This window comes from Hyla sarda, chromosome 7 (genome assembly GCF_029499605.1).
Source record: "Hyla sarda isolate aHylSar1 chromosome 7, aHylSar1.hap1, whole genome shotgun sequence".
NCBI classification, from domain to species: domain Eukaryota; kingdom Metazoa; phylum Chordata; class Amphibia; order Anura; family Hylidae; genus Hyla; species Hyla sarda.
Window position 1 is genome coordinate 222,423,925 of NC_079195.1, and position 23,148 is coordinate 222,447,072.

At 43.6% G+C, this 23,148-nt stretch overlaps 1 protein-coding gene, 1 long non-coding RNA gene and 1 pseudogene across 3 annotated transcripts in view; 2 read left to right on the forward strand and 1 right to left on the reverse strand.

The window, feature by feature from the left end:
* Window positions 1-23,148, forward strand: part of LOC130283397 (uncharacterized) — a 243,525-nt gene that overhangs the window by 187,567 nt on the left and 32,810 nt on the right. The gene's annotated exons all lie outside the window — the stretch shown is intronic.
* The window catches only part of PDE4B (phosphodiesterase 4B), a 467,359-nt gene that overhangs the window by 109,178 nt on the left and 335,033 nt on the right, over window positions 1-23,148 (reverse strand).
* On the forward strand, window positions 16,522-16,744 carry LOC130283533 (U2 spliceosomal RNA; annotated as a pseudogene).

Below are 23,148 nucleotides of genomic sequence, written 5' to 3' on the forward strand. Positions count from 1 at the left end.
AAACTACAACTCCCAGCATGTCTGTACAGCCAAAGCTGTATTAGTTTCCTGTCTGCTCCCCTGCGCTGTGCATAAGCAGCTGTCATCCAGGCAGAGCCAGGGTTATTTAGTATGAGAATTTTACTAGATTGCTTCTATTCGTTGTCCTACCACAGTATTCCCAACTGGGGTGACTCCAGCTGTTGCAAAACTACAACTCCCAGCATTCCTGTACAGCCAAAGCTGTATTCATTTCAATTCTGCTCCTCTTCGGTCTGCATAAGCTGCTGTCATCCAGGCTGAGCCAGGGCTATTTAGAATGAAGGTTTTACTAGATTGCTCCTATTCCTTGTCCTAGCACAGTGTTTCCTAACTCGTGTGCCTCCAGCTATTGCAAAACTACAACTTCCAGCATGCCCGTACAACCAAAGCTGTATTTCATCACTGCCTGCTCCTCTGCGCTGTGCGGGCAGAGCCAGGGTTACTTATGAGAGTTTTACTAGATTAATTCTATTTGTGTCCTAGCAAAGTGTTTCCCAACCAGGGTGCCTCCAGCTGTTGCCCTACGGGCATGCTGGGAGTTGTAGTTTTTGCAACAGCTGGAGGCACGCTGCTTGGGAAACCATGCTCTCGATTCACTATAGATGAACTGTTATAATATCTTTTCCTTACAGGACCTCGGCCTACATAAACAACGCTGCTCGGGGTCACTTTAGGACATTCATTTAGTGAAATGTTCCTTCCAAATGTGAAAAAAAATCCCTTTAAACGAATGGTACGTGCAAAGAGACGACAGGATGATCTTCCTAATATATGACCCTCAGATGGGTCCAAATCCTTTTTTGTTTTCGGTCGTAAAAGAATTAGAAGAGACTTTGTGTCATGGGAGCTGCCGAAATAGAGAATAGAGGTGGAATCCTGTCAGAAGGTTTGTGCATTATATACAAGGCTGCGACCACTAAATAGAAGTCGTTTCTAACGAATCCTACCTACTTAAAGGGGTATTCCAGGAAAAAATTTTTTTTTTTTTTATATAAACTAGCTCCAGAAAGTTAAACAGATTTGTAAATGACTTCTATTAAAAAATCTTAATTCTTCCAATAATTATCAGCTGCTGAAGTTGAGTTGTTCTTTTCTGTCTGGTAACAGTGCTCTCTGCTGACATCTCTGCTTGTCTCGGGAACTGCACAGAGTAGAAAAGGTTTCTATGGGGATTTGCTTCTAATCTGGACAGTTGCCGAGACAGGTGTCATCAGAGAGCACGTAAACAGAAAAGAACAACTCAACTTCAGCAGCTCATAAGTACTGAAAGGATTAAGATTTTTTAATAGAAGTAATTTACAAATCTGTTTAACTTTCTGGAGCTAGTTGATTATATATTTACACACACATTTTCCCCTGGAATACCCCTTTAATTTAAGGTATTGTTCTATCCACAGGATAGATTGTCTCATTGAGGGGGGTCACGTTTTCACGTTCGGGGCCCAGCTACTCACCAATCCGCTTAGCACTACGGCCCCCTTCTTTGGAGACAAACAGGAGTGACGGCCTGTTCAGCCAATCAGTGGCGGGACAAGACGGGACCCTATCGCAGCGGTGATTGGCTGATCGGGCATGCTGGGAGTTGTAGTTTTGCAACATCTGGAGGTCCGCAGGTTGAAGACCACTGCCCCTTTCTTCTCTCTTACTTGCTTCTTAAAATTTTTTTCTAATTACCAACCTTATATCTGCTCTTTCTATCGTCTTTTCCCGTCTCTTCTTTCTCTGTTCTGACCCTTTTCCTTTATATCTCTCCTTCTCAATCACCTTATTACCATTATACCCATCCAAAACCTGCCCAGAGGAAAAGTTGCCCAGTTGCCCATAGCAACCAATCAGATGGCTTCTTTCATTTTTAACAAGGCCTCTGCAAAATGAAAGAAGCGATCTGATTGGTTGCTATGGGCAACTGGGCAACTTTTCCTTTGCACAGGTTTTGATAAATCTCCCCCTATATTTGTAATGACGAATATTCGTGTTTCTTTTTTTTAGTTTTCACATGCAAATTTTTATGCACATTTTTCATGCGAATAGGGGTCTATCACAGGGGTCTGTTTTTTTTGTTTTTTTTCACGTGCAAATTTTTATGCAATAGTGTTGAGCACGAATATTCGTAATGCGAATTTTTATCGCGAATTTCGGCACTTTGCGATTTTGCGAATATTTAGAATATCGCGCTATATATTCGTAATGATGAATATTCGTATTTTTGTTTTCACATGCAAATTTTTATGCATGTGATAGACCCATGTCTATCGCATGGGTCTATCACGTGGGTCTATCATGAGGGTTTTTATTTTTTTTTTTTCAATATATTGACAATAATTCGTCCTGTGTTCGCAAAATTCGCATATTTGCTATATCCATTCACTTTTTTTCCATGCAAATTTTCGCATAAAAATTTGCATGGAAAAAAGTGAATGGACATAGCGAATTTTGCGAACACAGGACGAATAATTGTCAATATATTCGCAAAATATCGCGAATTCGAATATGGCCCCTGCTGCTCATCCCTACATTTTGACCTGGAGAAGCGGTCACCTTGTTTATTCATTTCTTAGTAAATGCGCACCTCTGTTTCCATGCATTTCTGAAGAGCATTTACATAAATCGTCTCTTGTTCTGGAGGACCAGTCCTATGCTGCCTAAGGCTGGGTTCACACTACGTTTTTGCCATACTGTTTTCAATCCGATTTTCTAACAAAAACTGTATCGCAAAAAAACGGATGGAACAGTATGGAAAAAGTAAACCGTATGCGTTTTTAAACAGTATACTGTTTTTAAAAGTGCATACAGTTCCGTCAGTTTTTATAGAAAAAAAACCCATACGTTTTTGAAAATTTTGACCATTTTTAATGGGAGGGGTCTTGGGTGGGGACTTTAGGATTCAAATGCGCATGTGCAAAGTAAAAACGTATACGTGTGTCCCGTATGGGACCGTATACATGTGCGTTTCCCATTGACGTCCATGTTAAAAAAAAATGTATGCGGTTGCAGTACGGTTTTTAAACCGGAGACAAAATCGTGGTCAACCACGGTTTTGACTCTGGTTTAAAAACCATACTGCAACCGCATACGCTTTTGTTTTTTTAACCGCCCAGAGGAGCAGACAGGGAATGAAAACAGCTTTGGAACAGCAGAAGGCACACTGGTTGGGAAACACTGTGCTTAGGCAACAAATACGAGCAATCTAATAAAACTCTCATACTCACTGGTTGGGAACCATAATCTAGACTATAACATAGTATTTCTCTAAATGGCAACAATGTATCCTTTGCAGACAAACAGGTGGTGCTACATTGTTATAGACAATACAACAGCGCACAAGCCGGGTGTCACTCAGCGCCCAGCCCCTCTGCATTGTCTGAAGATAAGGTTAGGGACACACAGACAAAATCCGAGCCGCGATTGTTGTGACCAAATGTCAAGTGCGTGTCAGTGGCGCGACCTTTAAGGTGCGGGTGCGATTATGTAATTCATGCAAATTGTGTATATATATATATATATATATATATATATATATATATATATATACACACATTAGTGAAAACACCAATGACAATAAAGGAGGTGAAGGGCACAGCTGCCAGACACATGTGTCTATAGGAAAACAACATGACAAGTGTGTGTGGTGTCTGCGAAGTTATGAGCCCCAAATACTGAACAATCACAACTGATACTATTGTTTATCTCTGCACTGCATTGTGGGACACGTATCTTTATTAGGGCGCGTTCACACTGAGGAATGGGAGAGGAATCCACGTGTAAAAATTTAGTCTCAGAACTTATGTTTTTTTTCCGCACAAATTTTGCACGAAATTTGTGCGGAAATCGCGCGGAATTAAAGCTGAATTTCGTGCAGATTTTCCGCATGGAATATAGGAGGAAACTGTTTTTTTTGCTGGACTACAACCACCAATTGGAATTTCCCTTTTTATTGAAATTTTTTCATGCAGAATTTCAGAGCGAATTCCGTGCGAATTTTGCGCAAATTCAGCGCGGAAACTATTTAAAGCGGAATTTTTTTTTTTTTACCATTGACTTCAATGGACTTCTGCTCGCGTATTCCGCAAGAAGAATGAACATGTTCTTTCTTCTAGCAGAACGGAATTCTGTGAGCGGAATTTACGCAGTGTGAACAGCGCAGAGTAAAATACATTGAAGCCAATGGCAAAGCAGATTATTTCTAAGCGGAGAATTCAAGAGGAATTCCTCTTGAATTACTCAGTGTGGACGCGCCCTTACAGTACACGTCTATATGCTACATGTGTTCGGCTGTGTTCACATGGGTTGGATTGGACCCGGATTTTGTCACGGATTACGCATCAAAATCTGCGTCAAATCCAATGCAAATGAATGGGGTTTCCGCAACCTCATTCACATGTGTAAGAAATATGGGGTCAGGGAGAGATCTGATGTCCACTGACCCAGAACTGACCACTTCCTCTGACACATGTCATCACTATTTCTGTGGGTCAGACTGGTGATCACATGACCCAGTTCCAGTCAGTAAGTGTATGGATGCAGCTGTGCTGAAATAAAACAGATGACGCTGTAGGACTAGTGATGCAGAGTGTGCACAATATGGGGAATAAACTTCCTTAAAGGGGTACTCCGGTGCAAAACTTTTTTTTATGAACTGGTGCCAGAAAGTTAAACAGATTTGTAAATTACTTATATTTAAAAATCTTAATCCTTTCAGTACTTATTAGCGACTGTATGCTACATAGGAAATTCTATACTTTTTTCAATTTCTTTTTTGTCTTGTCCACAGTGCTCTCTTCTGACACCTCTGTCCATGTCAGGAATTGTCCAGAGAAGCATAGGTTTGCTATGAGGATTTTCTCCTGCTCTGGACAGTTCCTGAGACGGGCGTCAGGTGTCAGTAGAGAGCACTGTGGACAAGACAAAAAAAAATAAATAAATAATAGAATTTCCTCTGTTGCATACAGCTGCTAATAAGTACTGAAAGGATTAAGGTTTCCAAATAGAAGTAATTTACAAATCTGTTTAACTTTCTGGCACCAGTTGATAAAAAAAAAAAAATAAATAAATAATAATAATAATAATATATATATAAATGTTTTCCACCAGAATACCCCTTTAATGCAGCTCTGGATGTTTTTTTTGCAAATTTAAAAAAGGAGAACAAATAAAAATAAAAATAAATTTTCAATCAACTGGTGCCAAAAAATGTATACAGATTTGTAAATTATTTCTATTTAAAAATCTTAATCCTTTCAGTACTTATCGGCTGCTGTATGCTTCAGAGGAAGTTGTGTAGTTTTTCCCAGTCTGACCACAGTGCTCTCTGCTGACACCTCTGTCCATGTCAGGAACTGTCCAGAGTAAGAAAGGTTTGTTATGGAGATTGTGACGGTTCCTGACACAGACAGAGGTGTCAGCAGAGAGCACTTTGGCCAAACTGGAAAGAACTACATAACTTCCTGTGGTGCATACAGCAGCTAAGTACTGGAAGGATTAAGATTTTTATACAGAAGTCATTTACAAATCTGTTTAACTTTCTGGCACCAGTTGAATTAAAAACATTTATTTTTTTCCTCTGGAGAACCCCTTTAAACACTGAAATAATTAGCATTTATTTAATTATTTATTATTATCATCATCATCATCATCATCATTATTATTATTATTATTATTATTATTATTAATAATAATCTAATTATAATTTAATAGACTAATCACCGATGGCTCATTCATTTTACAGGACCCTGTGTATTTGTATAGTTCCTCCTGTGGAGGCGCTGCAAGGGAATTACGCACTGTCATGCCGTGTTTACAGCGATACGGGACATTTTATCTAGGACTATAGGCAAGAAATATTACTATTTTTGTGAATTTTTGGTGATGTTTTCATAAAATACTGCAACAATTTTAGTAAAATTTGCAAAATATTTGGAATTAGCGGACTGGGATCCAGGGATCGGCATGCGGGGCCAGCTGGGGGTTGTACATCTTGTACATCCGCCATTGTAATGCTCGACTGCGGCCCAAGAATAACACAAGAGGCTCCGCAGCTCCCCAGACGCTAAATGTGTATAATTCATTTATCAGCTTTTATGTATCCCTGTGCGATGGCGGAATTACTGATGATGGATGAACCAGATACGTTCAGCACTTAATATGTGAGAAAAGCTGCTTAATGTTAAATGGCTGCCAACCTCCGACAGGCGGCTGTAAAGCCCCAGATACCAGAGTCTGCTACTCTGTAATGTCTGATGGGTGTCTGTGTAGTTACCCTCGTGATAGCGAAGTCTACAGGCCTCATTTATCAGCTATGTCTAGGGCAGTGTTTTCCAAACGGTGTGCCTTCTGCTGTTGCAAAACTTCAACTCCCAGCATGCCCAGACAGCCGAAGGCTGTCTGGGCATGCTGGGAGTTGTAGTTTTGCAACAGCTGGAGGCACTTTGGTTGGGATACAATGAAAAAACGCAATCTAGTGAAACTCTCATGCTAAATAACCCTGGCTCTGCCTGGATGTTTGCATCTTATGCACAGCGCAGAGGAGCAGACGGGAAATGAATACCACTTTGGCTGTGTGAGCAAGCTGGGAGCTGTAATTTTGCAAGAGCTGGAGGCACTCTGGTTAGGACAACAAAGAGAAGCAATCTAGTAAAGCTCTCATACTAAATTTTGCAAGAGCTGGAGGCACACTAGATGGGAAACATCGGTTTAGACAGAGTTTTTAAAGGGGTACTCCGATGGAATTTTTTTTTTGGGGAATGAACTGGTGCCAGAAAGTTAAACAGATTTGTAAATGACTTCTACTAAAAAATCTTTACCCTTCCTGTACTTTTTAGCAGCTGTATGCTACAGAGGAAATTCTGTTCTTTTTTAATTTCTTTTTTGTCTTGTCCACAGTGCTCTCTGCTGAAGCCTCTGTCCGTATCAGGAACTGTCCAGAGCAGGAGAAAATCCCCATAGCAAACCTATGCTGCTCTGGACAGTTCCTGATACAGACAGAGGTGTCAGCAGAGAGCACTGTGGACAAGACAAAAAAGAAATTCAAAAAGAAAAGAATTTCCTCTGTAGCATACAGCTGCTAATAAGTACTGGAAGGATTAACATTTTTTAGTAGAAGTAATTTACAAATCTGTTTAACTTTCTGGCACCAGTTCATTAAAAAAAAAAAAAAAAAAGTTTTCCACCGGAGTACCCCTTTAAAGTGCACTGCATAGAAACTAAACCCTCCCAAAATTAGCAAAATTTCTGTCTTTATTTTCAATTTCACCCCCCCCCCCCAATTTTTTTTTTTTTGGGGGCTTTTCCGTAGATTTAGTGATGTCTTTATGAAGCACAATTGGTGGCACAAAAAAAACAGCCCTCCTATGGGTCTGTAGGTGGAAAATTGAAATCGTTATGTCTATTAGAAAGCGACGAGGAAATAACGAAAACACAAAAATGAAAAGTTGCTGCGTCCTTAAGGGGTTAACAAAGTGACTTTATCATCCAAAGATAATAACACATAAAAAAAAAATTATTATGTCATAACAACTGAAAAACCCAAATAATAAATAAATAATAATAATAAATAAAGAAAATAAATAAATAATAATAATAAATAAAGAAAATAAATAAATAATAAAAGTTGAAAGTTTTTCAAAACTTTAAAATGAGCCTAAAATGCAGCAAAAAAAATAAATTAAATAAAAAAAAGCCCTCCTCTGGCTACATCAATGGTACAAATGAAAAAGTTATGGTTCTTGGAACACAGTGATGTAAATACAATAAAAATCTGAGTGTCCTCACTGGGTTAAAAGGGGTCAAGCATAAAAAAAAGGCAGAAATGGCAAATACATAAAAATAAAGTCCATAAAATTAAAAAAAGAAAATTGTATTATTTTTTTTTTCTCTCTTACGTCAAAGCTCTTTACTGAGAGAGAGAAATGAAGCCGCATGATATCCCGGCCCTTATCTGAGCCCGACGGGTCTTTCCTGCTGACCTCAGGGACTGGGCCGTGATAGTCACCAGCAGCACAAACATGTAGAACGTGTGATCTGGTGACGTCACGCATGTCCCCTCCTCACACAGACCTCTTTGTCTCCATGGAACAATCCGGCACTATTGTTTGTCCTGGCAGAAGTTTAATTTTGATTTTGATGGGACTGTCTGACAGATAGGAGCGAAGGGGAAGCACCAAAAATTCTTCCTATGGTGGCGTTTGCCAAAGTGGTGCATGTGAATTAGATGAACTTTTTACTTTCTACATGTGAACTACATTTAGACTGAACATATTTGCTCTTTCCGTGTTGATTATGGGCTGTGCTGTTTGCTCTAAGACAGTTTTCCCTACCTGTGTGCCTCCAGCTGTTGCAAAACTACATCTCCCAGCATGCCCGGACAGCCGAAGGAGACTTTGTGCAATACCTTATACCAGTGTTTTCTAACCAGCATGCCTCCAGCCTTTGCAAAACTACAACTCCCAGCATGCCCGGACAGCCAAAGGCTGTCCGGGCATGCTGGGAGTTGTAGTTTTGCAAGGCTGGTAAACACTGTGCTTGGACAACAAATAGGAGCAATCTAGTAAAACTCTTATACAGCACAACCTGGCTCTGCCTGGATGACAGCATCTTATGGACAGCGCAGAGGAGCAGACAGAATGAATACAGCTTTGGCTGTCCGGGCATGCTGGGAGTTGTAGTTTTGCAAGGCTGGTAAACACTGTGCTTGGACAACAAATAGGAGCAATCTAGTAAAACTCTTATACAGAACAACCTGGCTCTGCCTGGATGACAGCATCTTATGGACAGCGCAGAGGAGCAGACAGAGAATGAATACAGCTTTGGCTGTCCGGGCATGTTGGGAGTTGTATTTTTGAAACAGCTGGAGGTGCACAGGTTGGGAAACACTGGCTTAGAGCAAGCAGCACCACCCATAATCATCATGGAGAGAGAAAATATTTAGAAAGACACGGGGCATTAAAGGGGTACTCCACTGGAAAACTTTATTTTTTTTAAACTGGTGCCATAAAGTTAAACAGATTTGTAAATGACTTCTATTAAAAAATCTTAAAGGGGTACTCTGGCCCTAATACATCTTATCCCCTATCCAAAGGATAAGGGATAAGATGTCTGATCTCAGGGGTCCCGCCGCTGGGGACCCCCGCAATCTGTCATTCAGCACCCACCTTTGCTAGCTCTCCGGAGCGCTGGAAGCTCCAAGTGTGCAGCATGACGACCACGAGGCCGGAGTATCGTGGCGTCACAACTCCGTCCCATGTTATTACAAGGATACAATGTAGACATGTGCACAAGAAAAATTTTCGTTTCGTTTTTTCATTGTTGGTAAAATTCGTATTTCGTACATTCGGATTGTTGATCAATGTACGAAATATGAACAATTCGGACAAAAACAAATAATGTCCGGAACGAATTGCACAGGTCTATTCCAGTTCCTCACTTTTCATATGAATATTAGAATGAAGACCTGGTGGTCAGATCCTCTCCAGTAATGCGGATGACAGGGAAGTCACTCGTGACATAGTAATTCCAGTAAATAGAGAAGTAGATTTGCTGTTCTTATAGGAAATCAAGTGCATTGTATTAAAACGGAAAGTTTCTGCACAATGACCCTGAAACTATCAGCAGAAGTGTAAAAAGAAGGAGATGGGGGGGGGTCTTGTTTCCATTGCGGCCCCCAGTACACGGTTATCATTGTGCCGCCCTGTGAATGTGGCCTGGAATATACCTAGTGCCGGTTCTGAGAAATACTTAGCTAAGATAAGGACGCCATTACTGGGCATCATGTGAGTGATAGCGTGTTCTGCTACAAGTCGTGTTCGGTTGGGAAATGATAAGTTCTGTTTGTGCCAAAGCGGAGGCGGAAGAGTGATATTCCCGACAATGGGCGGTGTCATAGAGAAGGTCATGGCTTTGGTCTATGTAGGGTAGAGTGTCAGCCATAACAAAAAATCTATACACTTATAGTGTAACTCTGCTTTCAGGTGCCTTTTCAAATAAACTGCCCTGTTGTCACGATGCCGGCTGGCAGGTAGTGGACCCTCTGTGCCAGAGAGGGATTGGCGTGGACCGTGCTAGTGGACCGGTTCTAAGCCACTACTGGTTTTCACCAGAGCCCGCCGCAAAGCGGGATGGTCTTGCTGCGGCGGTAGTGACCAGGTCGTATCCACTAGCAACGGCTCACCTCTCCGGCTGCTGAAGATAGGCGCGGTACAAGGGAGTAGACAGAAGCAAGGTCGGACGTAGCAGAAGGTCGGGGCAGGCAGCAAGGATCGTAGTCAGGGGCAACGGCAGAAGGTCTGGAAACACTGGCAAGGAACACACAAGGAACGCTTTCACTGGCACTAAGGCAACAAGATCCGGCAAGGGAGTGCAAGGGAAGTGAGGTAATATAGGGAAGTGCACAGGTGAAAACCCTAATTGGAACCACTGCGCCAATCAGCGGCGCAGTGGCCCTTTAAATCGCAGAGACCCGGCGCGCGCGCGCCCTAGGGAGCGGGGCCGCGCGCGCCGGGACAGAACAGACGGGGAGCGAGTCAGGTAGGGGAGCCGGGGTGCGCATCGCGAGCGGGCGCTACCCGCATCGCGAATCGCATCCCGGCTGGCAGCAGGATCGCAGCGCCCCGGGTCAGAGGACGTGACCGGAGCGCTGCAGCGGAGGGAGTGAAGCGAGCGCTCCGGGGAGGAGCGGGGACCCGGAGCGCTCGGCGTAACAGTACCCCCCCCCTTGGGTCTCCCCCTCTTCTTGGAGCCTGAGAACCTGAGGAGCAGACTTTTGTCAAGGATGTTGTCCTCAGGTTCCCAGGATCTCTCTTCAGGACCACAACCCTCCCAGTCTACTAAAAAAAAATTTTTCCCTCTGACCTTTTTGGCAGCCAAAATCTCCTTGACCGAGAAGACGTCCGAGGAGCCGGAAACAGGAGTGGGAGGAACAGATTTGGGAGAAAAACGGTTGAGGATGAGTGGTTTGAGAAGAGAGACGTGAAAGGCATTAGGGATACGAAGAGAAGGAGGAAGAAGAAGTTTATAAGAGACAGGATTAATTTGACACAAAATTTTGAAAGGACCAAGATAGCGTGGTCCCAACTTGTAGCTAGGGACACGGAAGCGGACATATTTAGCGGAGAGCCATACCTTGTCTCCAGGGGAAAAAACGGGGGGAGCTCTTCTTTTCTTATCCGCGAACCTCTTCATGCGTGAAGAAGCCTGTAAGAGAGAATTTTGGGTCTCTCTCCATATAATGGAAAGGTCACGAGAAATTTCATCCACAGCGGGCAGACCAGAGGGCAAGGGGGTAGGGAGGGGGGGAAGAGGGTGACGGCCGTACACCACGAAAAATGGGGATTTGGAGGAAGATTCAGAGACCCTGAAGTTATACGAGAATTCGGCCCATGGAAGGAGATCTGCCCAGTCATCCTGGCGGGAGGAAACAAAATGTCGCAAATAATCACCCAGGATCTGGTTAATTCTTTCTACTTGTCCATTGGACTGGGGATGATATGCAGAGGAAAAATTTAATTTAATCTTGAGTTGTTTACAGAGAGCTCTCCAGAATTTAGACACGAATTGGACCCCTCTATCCGAGACAATCTGCGTAGGCAACCCGTGAAGACGAAAAATGTGTACAAAAAATTGTTTAGCCAACTGAGGCGCAGAAGGAAGACCAGGAAGAGGGATGAAATGTGCCATTTTGGAGAATCGATCAACGACCACCCAAATAACGGTGTTGCCACGGGAAGGGGGTAAATCAGTAATAAAATCCATACCAATCAGAGACCAAGGCTGTTCGGGGACAGGCAGAGGATGAAGAAAACCAGCGGGCTTCTGGCGAGGAGTCTTATCCCGGGCACAGATAGTGCAGGCTCGCACAAAGTCCCCAACATCCGTCTCCAGAGTCGGCCACCAATAGAAGCGGGAGATGAGTTGCACAGATTTCTTGATGCCCGCATGACCTGCGAGATGGGAGGAGTGACCCCATTTGAGGATTCCGAGGCGTTGGCGTGGAGAAACAAAGGTCTTTCCTGGAGGAGTCTGCCTGATGGAGGCAGGAGAAGTGGAGATCAGGCAGTCAGGTGGAATGATGTGTTGCGGAGGGAGATCAACTTCTGAGGCATCCGAGGAACGAGAGAGAGCATCGGCCCTAATGTTCTTATCGGCAGGACGAAAGTGAATCTCAAAATTAAATCGGGCAAAGAACAGAGACCACCGGGCCTGGCGAGGATTCAGCCGTTGGGCCGACTGGAGGTAGGAGAGGTTCTTGTGGTCGGTGTAGATAATAACAGGAAATCTTGATCCCTCCAGCAGATGCCTCCATTCCTCAAGTGCTAATTTAATGGCTAGAAGCTCTCGATCCCCGATGGAGTAGTTCCTCTCCGCTGGAGAGAAGGTCCTAGAGAAAAAACCACAAGTGACAGCATGCCCGGAAGAATTTTTTTGTAGAAGAACAGCTCCAGCTCCTACTGAGGAGGCATCAACCTCCAATAGGAAGGGTTTGGAAGGGTCAGGTCTGGAGAGCACGGGAGCCGAAGAAAAGGCAGACTTGAGTCGTTTAAAGGAGTCTTCTGCTTGAGGAGGCCAGGACTTGGGATCAGCATTTTTTTTGGTTAAAGCCACGATAGGAGCCACAATGGTAGAAAAATGTGGAATAAATTGCCTGTAATAATTGGCGAACCCCAAAAAGCGTTGGATAGCACGGAGTCCGGAGGGGCGTGGCCAATTTAAGACGGCAGAGAGTTTGTCTGGATCCATCTGTAGTCCCTGGCCAGAGACCAAATATCCTAGAAAAGGAAGAGATTGGCATTCAAACAGACATTTCTCAATTTTGGCATAGAGTTGGTTGTCACGAAGTCTCTGAAGAACCATACGGACATGTTGGCGGTGTTCTTCTAGATTGGCAGAAAAAATTAGGATATCGTCCAGATATACCACAACACAGGAGTATAACAGATCACGAAAAATTTCATTGACAAAGTCTTGGAAGACGGCAGGGGCATTGCACAGTCCAAAGGGCATGACCAGATACTCAAAGTGTCCATCTCTGGTGTTAAATGCCGTTTTCCACTCGTCCCCCTCTCTGATGCGGATGAGGTTATAGGCGCCTCTTAAGTCCAATTTAGTGAAGATGTGGGCACCTTGGAGGCGATCAAAGAGTTCAGAGATGAGGGGTAAGGGGTAGCGGTTCTTAACCGTGATTTTATTAAGACCGCGGTAGTCAATGCAAGGACGTAGGGAGCCATCTTTTTTGGACACAAAGAAAAATCCGGCTCCGGCAGGAGAGGAGGATTTACGGATAAAGCCCTTTTTTAGATTCTCCTGGACGTATTCGGACATGGCAAGAGTCTCTGGGGCAGAGAGAGGATAAATTCTGCCTCGGGGTGGAGTAGTACCCGGGAGGAGGTCGATAGGGCAATCATAAGGCCTGTGAGGAGGTAGAGTCTCAGCTTGTTTTTTGCAGAAAACATCCGCGAAGTCCATATAGGCCTTAGGGAGACCGGTTACTGGAGGAACCACAGAGTTACGGCAAGGGTTACTGGGAACCGGTTTTAGACAGTTCTTGGAACAAGAGGACCCCCAACTCTTGATCTCCCCAGTGGACCAATCCAGGGTTGGGGAATGAAGTTGAAGCCAGGGAAGTCCAAGGAGAATCTCCGAGGTGCAATTGGGAAGGACCAAAAGTTCAATCCTCTCATGATGAGATCCGATGCTCATAAGAAGGGGCTCCGTGCGGAAACGTATGGTACAGTCCAATCTTTCATTATTTACACAATTGATGTAGAGGGGTCTGGCGAGACTGGTCACTGGGATGTTGAACCTGTTGACGAGAGAGGCCAAAATAAAATTTCCTGCAGATCCAGAGTCCAAGAAGGCCACTGTAGAGAAGGAGAAGGCAGAGGCAGACATCCGCACAGGCACAGTAAGACGTGGAGAAGCAGAGTAGACATCAAGGACTGTCTCACCTTTGTGCGGAGTCCGCGTACGTCTTTCCAGGCGGGGAGGACGGATAGGACAATCCCTCAGGAAGTGTTCGGTACTAGCACAGTACAGGCAGAGGTTCTCCATACGGCGTCGTGTCCTCTCTTGAGGTGTCAGGCGAGACCGGTCGACCTGCATAGCCTCCACGGCGGGAGGCACAGGAACAGATTGCAGGGGACCAGAGGAGAGAGGAGCCGAGGAGACGAAACGCCTCGTGCGAACAGAGTCCATATCTTGGCGGAGTTCCTGACGCCTTTCAGAAAAACGCATGTCAATGCGAGTGGCTAGGTGAATAAGTTCATGTAGATTAGCAGGAATTTCTCGTGCGGCCAGAACATCTTTAATGTTGCTGGATAGGCCTTTTTTGAAGGTCGCGCAGAGGGCCTCATTATTCCAGGACAATTCTGAAGCAAGTGTACGGAATTGTACGGCATACTCGCCAACGGAAGAATTACTCTGGACCAGGTTCAACAGGGCAGTCTCAGCAGAAGAGGCTCGGGCAGGTTCCTCAAAGACACTTCGGATTTCCGAGAAGAAGGAGTGTACAGAGGCAGTGACGGGGTCATTGCGGTCCCAGAGCGGTGTGGCCCATGACAGGGCTTTTCCGGACAGAAGACTGACTACGAAAGCCACCTTAGACCTTTCAGTGGGAAACAGGTCCGACATCATCTCCAGATGCAGGGAACATTGGGAAAGAAAGCCACAGCAAAACTTAGAGTCCCCATCAAATTTATCCGGCAAGGATAAGCGTATCCCAGGAGCGGCCACTCGCTGCGGAGGAGGTGCAGGAGCTGGCGGAGGAGATGACTGCTGAAGCTGTGGTAGCAACTGTTGTAGCATAACGGTCAGTTGAGACAGCTGTTGGCCTTGTTGCGCTATCTGTTGTGACTGCTGGGCGACCACCGTGGTGAGGTCAGCGACAACTGGCAGAGGAACTTCAGCGGGATCCATGGCCGGATCTACTGTCACGATGCCGGCTGGCAGGTAGTGGACCCTCTGTGCCAGAGAGGGATTGGCGTGGACCGTGCTAGTGGACCGGTTCTAAGCCACTACTGGTTTTCACCAGAGCCCGCCGCAAAGCGGGATGGTCTTGCTGCGGCGGTAGTGACCAGGTCGTATCCACTAGCAACGGCTCACCTCTCTGGCTGCTGAAGATAGGCGCGGTACAAGGGAGTAGGCAGAAGCAAGGTCGGACGTAGCAGAAGGTCGGGGCAGGCAGCAAGGATCGTAGTCAGGGGCAACGGCAGAAGGTCTGGAAACACTGGCAAGGAACACACAAGGAACGCTTTCACTGGCACTAAGGCAACAAGATCCGGCAAGGGAGTGCAAGGGAAGTGAGGTAATATAGGGAAGTGCACAGGTGAAAACCCTAATTGGAACCACTGCGCCAATCAGCGGCGCAGTGGCCCTTTAAATCGCAGAGACCCGGCGCGCGCGCGCCCTAGGGAGCGGGGCCGCGCGCGCCGGGACAGAACAGACGGGGAGCGAGTCAGGTAGGGGAGCCGGGGTGCGCATCGCGAGCGGGCGCTACCCGCATCGCGAATCGCATCCCGGCTGGCAGCAGGATCGCAGCGCCCCGGGTCAGAGGACGTGACCGGAGCGCTGCAGCGGAGGGAGTGAAGCGAGCGCTCCGGGGAGGAGCGGGGACCCGGAGCGCTCGGCGTAACACCTGTGTGTACATGAGAGGCAGCAATATATTTGGGCTGAGCTCCCTCCTCCCCCCTTCATAGACTTGTATTGTTTGTCTTGAGCTCCCTCCTCCCTTCATAGACTTGTATTGTTTGTCTTGAGCTCCCTCCCTCCTCCATAGACGTGTGTTGCTTGTCTTGAGCTCCCTCCTCCCCCTCCATAGACTTGTATTGTTTGTCTTGAGCTCCTTCCTCCCCCTCCATAGACTTGTATTGCTTGTCTTGAGCTCCGACGACACCCCCTTCATAGACTTGTATTGCTTGCCTTGAGCTCCCCCTCCATAGACTTGTATTGTTTGTCTTGAGCTCCCTCCTCAATTCATAGACTTGTATTGCTTTTCTTCAGCTTCGTCCACCCCCTCCATAGACTTGCATTGCTTGTCTTGTAGGCACAGGACAAAACTGAGCTGATTTTCAGCAAAGAAGACTTGAACAGATGGTAGGGTGAAAAAAAAGGGTGAAAGTCAAGAGGACTTACTGCGAGTATCTTGGTCTAGTGCCACCTATTGGAGGGTAATTAATTTACAGTGTAGCTATAGAGGGAAGCTAATTTCCATACTTTTCTCCCATGAGGCATTGCCCATAAGGGTCTTTGCAAACTACAGAAGTTCAGCATGGAATTTCCTTACTGAATTCCATCAAAAGATCCACCCATTGACAAGGTGCTTTTCCAAGTGGAATTCTGCCCAAAGAATGAACATCCACATCGGCATCTGAAGTTCCGCCACAGAATTTCTGTAGTGTGCACAGAATCCCATTGAGATCAATGTAAGGTTTCGGCAAGGGGATTAACTAATTCAGAGTGTAAAATCTGTATTGTGCATGAATCACATGACCTCAGGGTAGCCCAGAATACCTTTCAATACCTTCTCGGCCTTTTGGCTAAGATCAAGTGTAGTATCTGTTCTTATCAGTTTCATGCCGGTGGGTACTCACGCCTGTGTGGGGCTGGTGAGGATGGGTGCTGCATGGAGGGGGCAGGTGTACCAGGGCTTTCCGGGGCTGGTTCTGAGGAATCAGCTTGATGGCTGCCCCGATGTCACCTGCTCCCTCTTGGTCTTGCCGTGAGGCTGAGAGGGTCTAGAGCCGAGGTACTTTACTGCCTCAGGGAGTGGTGACCCAGGGGTGCCGAAACTTTATTGGCTCACTGAGTGGCAGCACGGGCACCATGATCTCTTCACCTTGTGGCACTCACCTCTTGATTCCCGGCCTTCTGGCTAGGATCAGAGAAATATTTATAGATCCGGCCGGATGTCCGGGCAGTATACCTGCGCACATTCACTTATTTTTTGGTCTCACTGTGTCACTTTTTGCATGTTGTGTGTCCACAGGATTGTCAGGATGCGGTAGCCCTTCTGGGTGTCCCTCCTGGCGGTCTAGGGGAGGTGTGTGTGGCCATTAGGTTCCGCACCTCCCTGCAAACACCCCGGGTACTCCTGCATGGGCAGGGTACCTACCGTTATCGGCACTGTGGGCAGATATATTGGCTAACGCCAAGGGGGATGCCGGGAGCATTTGTGGTCCATTAATAGCTTCGGCGAAAAGGGACATCGAACCTGGAACCACCCAGGTACCTTTTGGTCCGGAGGCGAAGGGTGAGGTTTGTTGGGGGTCTCTCTCCTATCGGAGAAGGGCTTGCGATAGACCGCATCCTTTGTGCACGTTTTTTCAGTGTAACACGTTTGCACTTTTTCTTGCACTTTGGGTGATTTGAGAGCATGTTCCTCTGCTCTTAGATAAAAAAGAATACCTTACAAAAAGGAAGAAAGATCACCTGTGCAGCTATCTTCCACAGTTCATATAAAGAAGGTATGGAAGGAGCGGCAATTCACATGTGTGACATCGCTTCATCCTCAGAGGAGACTCTGTTCCCTGTTCTGGAGATGGCGAGTGGTCCCAGCAGTCGGACCCCCCAACAGAGAAATAGTTCTGTAGAACTACAAGTATAAAATCCTGGTCTTGCCCCAACTATATATATGTGTATATAAAGATACATCTAGTTTTTTTTATAGTTATGTTTTACCATCATGCGGTTATGTTGTTACACAATTTACACATGTAAAAGCAATAACCAGATTATATTGGGGAACTTCTGCATACCCAGACGGGGGTCAAAAAGTGTCTGGGTCCTTGTATCCAGGAAAACGGAAGTAGAGAAGTCATGAATCTTCCATTTCAGAGCCTGGTAACATTAAATTATATACGCCAATAAGTCACATACAGTGTATACTATAGACTATCTGTAATATGAGCAAATTCCCAGAACTGTCCAGGGTCATTAATGGTTCAACCCATGTCCAGTCATGAAGTGGTTAATCCAATCATCACTTTGTAGACGATGACATAGAGATAGGACGGACTGAGCTATAATCCCCAGGACTAAGGGGGTGAAATGACCCCGGGACGTCCACCATATAGCGTCCGCCATCCCACTATTTACACTGCGCTCGGCTCACTATAAAGTCCCAGCCTGAGGACTCATTGCAAATATAGACAAAGTCTCTGTTCACACCTGTATTCTCATTCCCACCCACCAACACACTCCGCTAACTTATCATAAGATTTGTTGGTTTCCGTCATGGAGTCTCTTGACCTGCGTTGGAATCAGCCTCCAATGCAGATGTGTATACGGCCTTATATTTAGACACATGTTGGTATTATATGGGCGCTCCTGGGCCTGATCCCACAGACTGTGATCCTATATAGAACCTTTTATCACCGTCAGGTCCTCGTCCTCGTCTGGACCTCATGATCTGTCATGGAGAATCCTTTGGTTTATTGCTGGAACTCTACAGCTCAGAGAATGACCGTGTGTGACAGTGTTACCGCCATCCGGTCTGAGATGTAATTTATGATTATGAGAATAATATCACATTCCCAGCGCTAAACCATTACCCTAAAGCAGCGATGAACTGACGTCACTGGTCCCAGCCTGGAGGACTGGGGCAATGTCAGTGTCCACCCCAGGCCTGGGGCAGAGCGGCAGCTGTTCACACGATACATGTTCTGCAGAATCATTTGTATTTTCCAGGTCATTTGTAGCCCACATTTTCCAATAATGTTAAAATAAATCACGCATGGAGAATTTAAATTTATAAACCCTGATCCTGATGCCACTGAAGAGATATGCCATAGACTGGCTACTACCGCCACCCCTGCGGTCAACTTACTAGTACTACCACTAAACCTGCTGTCTACTCCTACCTCCGGTCCACTATACTTCCTGAAGACTAACAACTACTACTTCTCATCCACCACTGCTGCTGTAGACTCCCTACAACTTCCACCATTCCTCTAACCCTCCTGTAGACTTGATACAACTACCACAAGTCCACCGCTTCTACTGTAAACTCCCTAGTACTACCACCACTCCTGCTGTAGACTCGCTACAACCAGTCTACCCCTCCTGTAGATCGCTACTGCTACACCAATCCACCACTCCTGCTGTAGACTTGCTTAAACTAACACGATCCACCACTCCTGCTGTAGACTTGATACAACTACAACCGATCCACCACTCCTGCTGTATACTTGATACAATTACCACCAGTCCACTACCCCTCCTGTAGACCCACTACAATTACCTCCAATCCACCACTCCTACTTTTTACTGACGACTACTACTAACTCCAGTCCACCATTCCTCCTGTAGACCAGCTATTATTACCTCCAGTCCGCTGCTCCTGCTGTAGACTCACCACAACAACAACCTGTTCACCAATCTTGACCTAGACTTGCTACAACTACCATCAGTCCACCACTCCTCCTGTAGACTCGCTATAACTACTACCTTCAGTCCATTCCTCCTGTTGTAGACTCGATACTGCTACATTAAGTCCACCACCCCTGCTGTCAAGTCACTAGTATTACCACCACCCCTGCTGTCAAGTTACTAGTACTACCACCACCCCTGCTGTCAAGTCACTAGTACTACCACCACCTCTGCTGTCGAGTCACCAGTACTACCACCACCCCTGCTGTCAAGTTACTAGTACTACCACCACCCCTGCTGTCAAGTTACTAGTACTACCACCACCTCTGCTGTCAAGTCACTAGTACTACCACCACCCCTGCTGTCAAGTCACTAGTACTACCACCACCCCTGCTGCCCACTCACTACAACTTCCACCAGTCCACCACCCCTGCTTGTCGCCCACTACTACCTCCAGTCCACCACCTCTGATGTCGCCAACTACTATCTCCAGTCCACAACCTCTGCTGTCGCCCACTAGTACCGGGCCTAAGTAAGCACAGATCCCCTCTCCTGTACCTCGTTTCACACTGTACTGCTGCTGTTTCAGCCACTTCTACCACCACCACTGCTGCACCACCTACCAGGCCTACACAACCAGATGATCTGAGCTGTTCTGTCTCCCATCTGATGAGGGTCCTGAATATGGGACCCTCCTCTGGTAACTCAAAATGCCCTAATATTGAATTTAAAAATTGGTTTTCAATATCAGTCCCTAATAACATGTCAGTCCCTAATGACACCAACACTGCACCAAAAACTCCTGCAAAAACAATGCGCCATTATAACTATATTTGCCTCAGGAGAGATTAAGCCAACTAGACCTGAAATACAAGATCTCCTATGAGATTGGAACGTTTACGGAATGTGAGCTACATGTAAATGTCAGGATTTTTTTTTTTCTGCTTATATTTCCGAGGGTGGAATCACACGTGCAGGTTTTTTGGTGCAGGCTTTAAAAGTAGTTTATATTTCCTCCGTGTGAACAAAGCCTAATGCTTCTTTTATCTGGAGCCAATTCAATATGATAGTGGTCCCCAAACTGTGGCCCTCCAGCTGTTGCAAAACTACAACTCCCAGCATGCCCGGACAGCCGTTGGCTGTCCGGGTATGCTGGAGGTTGTAGTTTTGCAACAGCTGGAGGGCCACAGTTTGGAGACCACTGCAGCTTGGCCACCATTACAGCCCCAGCCGGGGTTGTCACTTTGTCATCTTGGCCTCACATGTTCTTTAATGTGATAACAATAATGTATGAACAAATAGATAGTATTAGTTATGTTACCTCGGGTCGTGTTTTGACAAGTGCAATTTGCAACAAATCGTCCAAAGATCAGTTGCAGCCTAAAGTAACATTTACCAACATCTATAGAGTAGACGGAAAGATGTTTCGCATACTGAAGAGCATAGATCTCCAGGTTACGCGTTACACACACTTTACGGGCAGAAGTATTGAATTTATTGAATTCAATAATTATTTCAATTATTATAATTTATTATTATTATTTTATTATTATTATTATTATTGTATTATTATTATTATTGTATTATTATTATTTTATTATTAGATTATTATTATTTTATTATTAGATTAATAATAAAATAATATAATAATAACATAATAAAATAATAATAATAATAAAATTATAATATAATAATAATAATAATAATAAAATAATTTATTAGTATATTATTATTATTATACATACCAGTAATTAATTATGATGCATAATATACATTATTCTTATTTTTTCATATTATTTATTTATAATTTATTAAATTAAATATTTTGTAATATTATTTCATATTATTCTTTATAATTTATACTTATTTAGAACTAATTTCATTCATTTTTATTAATTATTATCATTGAATATAATAATAATTATTATTATTATTGATTATTATACATACCAGTAATTAATTATGATGCATAATATACATTCTTATTTTTTCATATTATTTATTTATAATTTATTGAAATAAAATATTTTGTAATATTATTTCATATTATTCTTTATTATTTATACTTATTTAGAACTAATTTCATAAATGTTTATTAATTATTATCATTCAATATAATAATAATAAATATTATTATTATTGATTATTATGCATACCAGTAATTAATTATGATGCATAATATACATTATTCTTATTTTTTCATATTATTTATTTATAATTTATTGAAATAAAATATTTTGTAATATTATTTCATATTATTCTTTATTATTTATACTTATTTAGAACTAATTTCATTCATTTTTATTAATTATTATCATTCAATATAATAATAATAATAATTATTATTGATTATTATACATAACAGGAATTATGATGATAATAGATACTATAAATATTATTTCATATTGGTATTATTTATTTACAATTTTTTAATTACATTTTTGTATATTATTTCATATTATTATTTATTTATTTTTAATTAATTTCATTCATTTTTATTTATTATTATTAATTAGATTAATAAATTATAATGTTAACAATAATAATACAAAAATGCATAACAATTATTATTATAAATAAATATATAAATTATTGTTATTGAATATTTTTATTATTTAGTTATAATTAATTAAATTCTTTGTTATTAACTATTATTTATTCTATAATAATAATACTAAAAACAATAATTATTTATGATTTTTATTAACTATTATTATTTATTTATTATAATTTATTGAATTCAATCATCATTATTCCTCAAATTTAGAAGTTTCATTCAGGTCCATTTGCAAAAAAAAATACGAGCCTTGCTAATTTGCATTATTTAATTAATGATATATGTGTGACATCACAGGAAGTGATATAAGAGAAATTCTGTCCTTTTCTGACCCCTATAACCTTTTTATTTCTCCATATACGGGCTGTATGAGGGCTAATTTTTTTGCATCGTGATCTGTAGTTTTTAGCGGTACCATTTTTGTTTTCATGTGACTTGCTTTTTATTAAATTCTGTAGTTGCAGTTGGTTACTAACTACAACTCCCAGCATGCCCTGATACAGCCTATGGCTCTGCAGCTGCCCCAAACCAAAACTACAACTCCCAGCATGTTGCACTATACAGCAGTATAGTATATGTTATGGTGCAACATGCTGGGAGTTGTAGTTTTGGGGTTGGATAAATAACGCCCATTGCAATGCCGGTATTTATAAATAAAAAAAATACCGGAAAGGTGGCCAAAATACCGGCTGTGCCGGTGAAATACCAACCCTAAGGCTAGGTTCAGACTACGGAATTTCCGCCGGAATTTTCGCTTTGAAATTTCCGGCAGAAATTCCGCTTACTATAATGCGTAGTGTAGTGAATGGTTTTCCGTTCACAAATTCACACTTCGGAATTTGTGAAGCGGAAAATCCGGATGAAAAATCCGCTTGAAAATTTCCGCCTGAAGAAAGGGGTTGCTCTTTCTTCAGGCGGAAATCCTAGCGGGACACATAGCAGTCTATAGGAGACTGCAGTGTCCGCGCGGTCCTAGCGCCGTCTAATTCAGTCGGCGCAGGCGGAACTCGGAATCTCCGGGCGGAAATTATCTGCCCGGAGATTCCGTAGTCTGAACCGAGCCTAACGGAGTCGCCTTTACAAACATTTATGATAGAATGAATCAGCCTATACAGCTCCCTGATACCAGCGCGGTGCTGAAATAAGAGCCACCGCTCAGATTCTGATGTGGTAGCCTGGGGGATGTAGGGTATGGGGAGTGTAGCTGTGCGGTGACTAAA